Source organism: Gavialis gangeticus, unplaced genomic scaffold (assembly GCF_001723915.1).
Source record: "Gavialis gangeticus isolate Ggan-Ray unplaced genomic scaffold, GavGan_comp1, whole genome shotgun sequence".
NCBI classification, from domain to species: domain Eukaryota; kingdom Metazoa; phylum Chordata; order Crocodylia; family Gavialidae; genus Gavialis; species Gavialis gangeticus.
In genome coordinates, this window is record NW_017728992.1 from 158956452 (window position 1) to 158962258 (window position 5807).

At 53.2% G+C, this 5807-nt stretch overlaps 1 long non-coding RNA gene across 1 annotated transcript in view; it reads right to left on the reverse strand.

Moving 5' to 3' along the window:
* The window catches only part of LOC109305078, a 17782-nt gene extending 16704 nt beyond the window's left edge, over positions 1–1078 (reverse strand). The window contains exon 1 of the long non-coding RNA XR_002099552.1: positions 1068–1078. This is a non-coding gene — a long non-coding RNA (uncharacterized LOC109305078). The remainder of the gene's footprint in view (positions 1–1067) is intronic.
* Positions 1079–5807: the final 4729 nt, after the last annotated feature.

Below are 5807 nucleotides of genomic sequence, written 5' to 3' on the forward strand. Positions count from 1 at the left end.
AAATAGCAGAAAGGGTAGTGCCAACTTGAATGGACCAGGCCTTGTTTGAAAGAATGAGCAACTCTTCATTCAAATATCATCTTATTGGCTTTACCCCCAAGTGCCTGTTCATGCAACACTGATGCACATTGGAACAGATGGACTGGGGAGTTCCCTATGCTACATGTATCTCTTGCTGACAAGTTAAAGAAAAGCATATTGGGGTTTCCATGGAGACCCCAATATTATGGGGCAGTGACAGCATGGGGCCAGGGCCGGGGGAAGAGCTACAATCTGCTCCCCCCACATCACAGGGGTGTTCAGGCAGCAGATCACAGCTCTGCCCCAGCCCCAGCTGACACTGCTTTGCAATCCCAGGGTCTCCATGGAGCAGGGCAGGGAATTATTTTGGGCAGAAGGCCACTTACCAAGTTTTGGCAAGCTGGCAAGGGCCACATGGGTAGCCCCACCCCTTGATAGGTGTCCTGCCCCTGGTCACCCTCTTGTGACTGGAAGTCCCACCCCCTAACCTCTGACCTTTGCCACCAGAAGTCCCTCTCCTTGTCCCCCGCAAGTACTCCTTTCAGCAAAGGGTTTTGCCATCATGGAACCAGAAAAATACCAAACAATATTCTAAAAAGGGAACATCTACAACATTCATTAATTTGATTTAAAAAATTATTTTTGTCCCGATGTATATGCATTAGTGTAGTTGTCACAGAGGTGATTGCACACTAGCTTAAAGTGAAGTCTTATGCTTGTATATTGTGGGGTGGTTTGGGGTATAGGTTTGTGGGAAGCTGTGGGTGTGATTATGCAGGGTGTGGGGGAGGGTGGGTGTGTGTGTCTGTGTGTGGGAGGGCTTCTGAAGGCGGTAGGTGTGGGGAGTGTGGGTGTGAGGTGAGGGAGCATATGGGTGTGGATATGTGGAGTGTGGGTGGGTATGGGGTTTGTGGGGGTCTGTGTATGGGGGGAGGGTGGCTGGCATGTGTGAGAGGGTGTGGGGGTCTGTGTATATGGCAGTGTGAGGGGGGGTGTGGGTGCATGTGTATGGTGGGGTGTGCACGTGGGACTTGCCCTATGAACACGCACACACACACCCTCCCACTCCTGGCCCCAGGGTACCAGCACGGGCCCCATGCTCCCGTGGTCTGGATGTGCAGCCAGGAGCCATGTGATGTTGGAGTGGCCGGCAGCCAGCAGGAAAGTAAGCTAATGGCAGCTACAGGCAGGCAGGAGTTGATGCAGGGGAGTGCAGCAACAGCTGGACAGGAACACAGGGCCAGTGCCAGCAGGGCCCAGAGCAGGGTGGCAGGAGCATGGGACCCCTGTACCCTCTGCAGCACAGCTGGTGCTGGACCCTGTGCTCCTGCTGCCTCGCTCTGGGCCCTTCCCAGCCATTACTGCATTCCTGTGCGCCCGCTCACTCCCACTCCCCATGCTTTTGGCTGCCATTTCCCTGCTTTGCTGCCAGTCGCTCCAGCACCATGTGGATCCTGGCTGCATAGCTGGATTGCAGGATTCAGCAGGAGCCGGCTCAGCCCAGCCTGGCCCTGAGGACTAGGGAAGATCACCCATGGCCCTCCCCTGCCTTTTCCCCCCACCTCCCACACAAATGCTTATCTGGATTTCCCTGTCTGGCACAGGGAGGCAGGGACAGCCCCAGGGACCCAGGCCAGAAGTCTTTGCTAAGCATGGGGCTTCTGAGTGTAGGGCTGGAGGGGCTGGGTCGGGGGGAGGGGTTGGGCCTGGACAGGCCTTGCTTCTGTGTTACTGAGTTCTGCCAGCTTCCCCGCCTCATCTTTGACAGGAGGCCAGGAGCAGATAAATATTAATTTTCTGAATTCTTTAGGGGCCCTGCAGGCATGTAGAATGGGCTGATGGGCTGAATCTCACCTGCAGGCCTTATTTTGCCCACCCCTGCCATAGAGGTTGGTTGGGAGCCACACAGGCAGGATACACAGCCAGGTGGATGAGATGAGGCTATAGGCAGGCAGGGAGCTGCATCCAGGATCTTGGAGTGGTAACACCGCAGGGCCAGGGCTGAGGTGTGATCCACTCCCTGCATGCCTCAGCTCACAGAACCTGAGCTTGTGGCAGGGCTGCGGGGGGGAGATCATGCTTCTCCCCCGGGCCCTAGTCAGAGCTGTCACTGCCCCAAGATTGCGGGGTCTCTCTGGCCCCACCTGTCTGTCTCACTCCCAGACACCATTCCACATCTACCCAGCCAAGCACGCTGCCCATGCAGGTCCCACCCCAGCAGTGGGTACAGGGCAGGCAGGCCGGGGTGCCCAGGCAACAGGGCCAGGTCCAGCGGCTGCAGCAGCTGGAAGGAACTGCCACCAAGGCTGCTGGGAAGAGAGCCCAGCCACCATGCTGCCCCAGCCCTGCTGTGCACCCAGGGATGACTGCACCATCCACACACTGCAGCCCAGGCTGCCCCCCTGCATCTGGGCCAGGTGGGACTGAGGGACCCGCTGCGGGCTGGACAAAAATCCCTCAGCAGGCTGTATTTTGCCCACCCAATTCTATACGTATTCTGCCACGTGCATCTTTTGCTGAAGGCAGTATAAACATTTAAAATAAGATCAAGAGTAGGCGACGTTGCTTTTTTAGTTTACTGCTCCATCTATACCAAAACTGGGTTTTGACATACATGACAGGCTGGGGGTAGGGGCTTGTTTGGAAAAGTTAGGGCATGTCACAAGAGTTCTGCCCTTTAAAACAGTATTCATTATTCTCTTTAGTGAGGTGGTGAGTGCAGACATATGACCTAACTGGAGTAGTAAGTGTATAAAATCTATTCAGATTATTTGAATAGGGTATGTAAAGGTGGTCAACAAGCTGGCTAACCAAAAGGACCTACTTGGAGCGACCTGGAAGACATTCACCTCACGCTCCAGGAAATGCAGGGCCAGGGCTGCTCCTTCCCTGGCACTGAACAACAGGTACAACCCACTCTCCATGCATGAGGAGGCTCCAATGGTGGCACCAGAGGAGGAGAAGGAAGGTAAGCAGTGTGCTGCCACCCCCAAGAGGAGGTGCAAAATGGTGGTGGCTGGGGACTCCTGCGGGGCACTGAGGGACTCATCTGCCATCCAGACTCCCTAGCCTATGAGGTCTGCTGCCTCCCTGGAGCTCACAGCTGAGATGTTGGGGAGAAGATCCCCAGGCTCGTCAAGCCCTCCAACTACTACCACACGCTCCTCATCCATGTGGGAACAAATGACATGACCAGGAGTAATCCAGACCAGGTCATGAGTGACTACAGGGCTCAAGTAGTCTTTTCTTCTGTGTTCCCTGTTGCAGGCCATGGCCCAAGGAGGGAAGGATGCATAGAGGAAGTAAACAGACATCTCCAAGGGTGGTGCCACCAAGAGGGCTTCAGTTTCCTCGACCACAGCACATAATTCAGGGAGAAAAGACTCCTGGGAAGAGATGACATCCACCTCACATGGAAAGGCAAGTCCCTGTTCTCAGCCAGGATGGCCGATCTTCTAGATAGGGCTTTAAACTAAGATTGCTGGGGGATGGGGAAATACAGACTGAAGCATGCCTGGGGACCAACATACAAGAAAGCTCCATAGACAGAGACACTAGAAGAGCCACTCTGGCAGGAGTTGAGGGGGTAGTTTTCCATCAGCATGACAGGTAGGTTTGCAGAAGATAGGATTCTGAATGACAACCAGCATGGCTTCGTCACAGAAAGGTCTTGTCTTACCAACCTCATCTCCTTTTATGATTAGGTAACTCACCACCTGGATAACAGAGAGGAGGTTGACATTGTATACCTTGACTTCCAAAAAGCTTTTTGATCTGGTATCCCACGATGTTCTCATGAGAAAATTGGAAGATTGTGTGCTTAATTGCGAGCCAGTTAGGTAGGTAGGAAGCTGGCTGCAGGGTAGGACCCAGAGAGTTCTACTGAACGGATCTGTATAGTCTTGGTAAGAAGTGGCCAGTGGTGTCCCTCAGGGGTCAGTGCTTGGTCCAGTGCTTTTTAACATCTTCATCAATGATTTGGATGTGGGGGTGAAGAGCTCACTAGCCAAGTTCACCGACAACACCAACTTATGGGAAAGCATGATCATGCTTGAAGATAGGCTGCAGATACAGGTGGATCTAGACAGGATGGCAAGTTGGGCAGATTGGAACCAGATGAGGTTTACCATTGAAAAATGTAAAGTGTTCCACCTGGGGACAAACAATCCCCTGCACACCTACAGGCTTGGCAACACCAATCTGACCAGCACTATGAATGAAAGAAACCAGGGGGTAATAACTGAACACAGTATGAACATGAGCTGACAGTGCAACACTGTAGCCAGCAGGGCAAATAATACTCTGCCGTGGATCAATAGATACATCTCCAGCAAAACCAAGGAAGTGATTCTTCTGATCTACTTGGTATTGGTGAGACCACAGATGGAGTACTGCATCTAGTCCTCGGTGTCACACTTCAACAAGGACATAGAAAAGCTCAAGAGAGTCCAAGAAAGGGCCACCTGTATGATCAGAGACATGCATGGCAAGCCATGAGGTAAGGCTGAAGGACCTGGGACTCAGTTTCATAGTTGGTAGGGTTGGAAGGGACCTGAGCAGATCATCAAGTCCGATCCCCTGCTATGGCAGGAAAGAGTACTGGGGTCAAATGACCCTGGCAAGGTATTCATCTAGCCTCCTCTTAAAGACCCCCAGGGTAGGAGCCAGCACCACTTCTCTTGGAAGTTGGTTCCAGATCCTAGCCGCCCTGACTGTGAAGTAGCGCCTCCTGATGTCTAGTCTGAATCTACCCTCTGCCAGCTTGTGACCGTTATTTCTAGTCACTCCTGGTAAACGCTCAGGGGAACAGGGACTCCCCCAGTGCCTGTTGGTCCCCTCTGACTAGTTTGTAAACGGCCATTAGATCCCCCCTTAGCCTTCTCTTGTGGAGGCCAAACAGGTTCAGGTCCCTCAACCTCTCCTCGTAGGGCCTGCCCTGCTGCCACCTGATCATGTGGGTGGCCCTCCTCTGAACCCTCTCCATGTTGTCCACATCCCTCCTGAAGTGCGGTGCCCAGAACTGGACGCAGTACTCCAACTGCAGCCTGACCAGTGCCGCATAGAGGGGGAGGATCACCTCCTTGGACCTGCTCGTAATGCCTCTATGGATGCATGACAAGGTGTGGTTGGCCTTCCTGACTGCACCCCTACACTGTCGGCCCATGTTCACTTTGGCATCAATGACGACTCCAAGATCCTTTTCTGCCTCTGCACTGACAAGGGAGTTCCCCAGCCTGTAGGTATGCTGCTGGTTCTTCCTCCCCAGGTGCAGCACCTTGCACTTGTCAGTGTTGAAACCCATCCTGTTCTCATCCGCCCATCCCTGTAACCTGTCTAGATCCAATCTGCAGCCTATTCCTCCCTTCTAGCATGCCCACTTCCCCCCAAATCTTAGTGTCGTCTGCGAATTTGAACAGGGTGCTTTTTATCCCCTCGTCCAAGTCGCTGATGAAGATATTGAACAGTGCGGGCCCGAGGACCGAGCCCTGGGGACCCCCATTACCCACATCCCTCCGGGTCAAATAAGACCCGTCCACCACCACTCTTTGAGCGCAGCCCTCCAGCCTGCTAGTGACCCATTTGACTGTGTAGGTGTCAACGCCACAGTCTCCTAGTTTTTTAATGAGAATGGCGTGAGAGACAGTGTTAAAGGCCTTCCTAAAATAATTCAACGTCTTCCTAAAGTCCAGAAAGACTAAGTCCACTGCTACCCCTGCGTCTAAGGATTTTGTGACCTGGTCATAGAACGCCATTAGGTTGGTGTGACAGGACCTGCCTCTAATGAA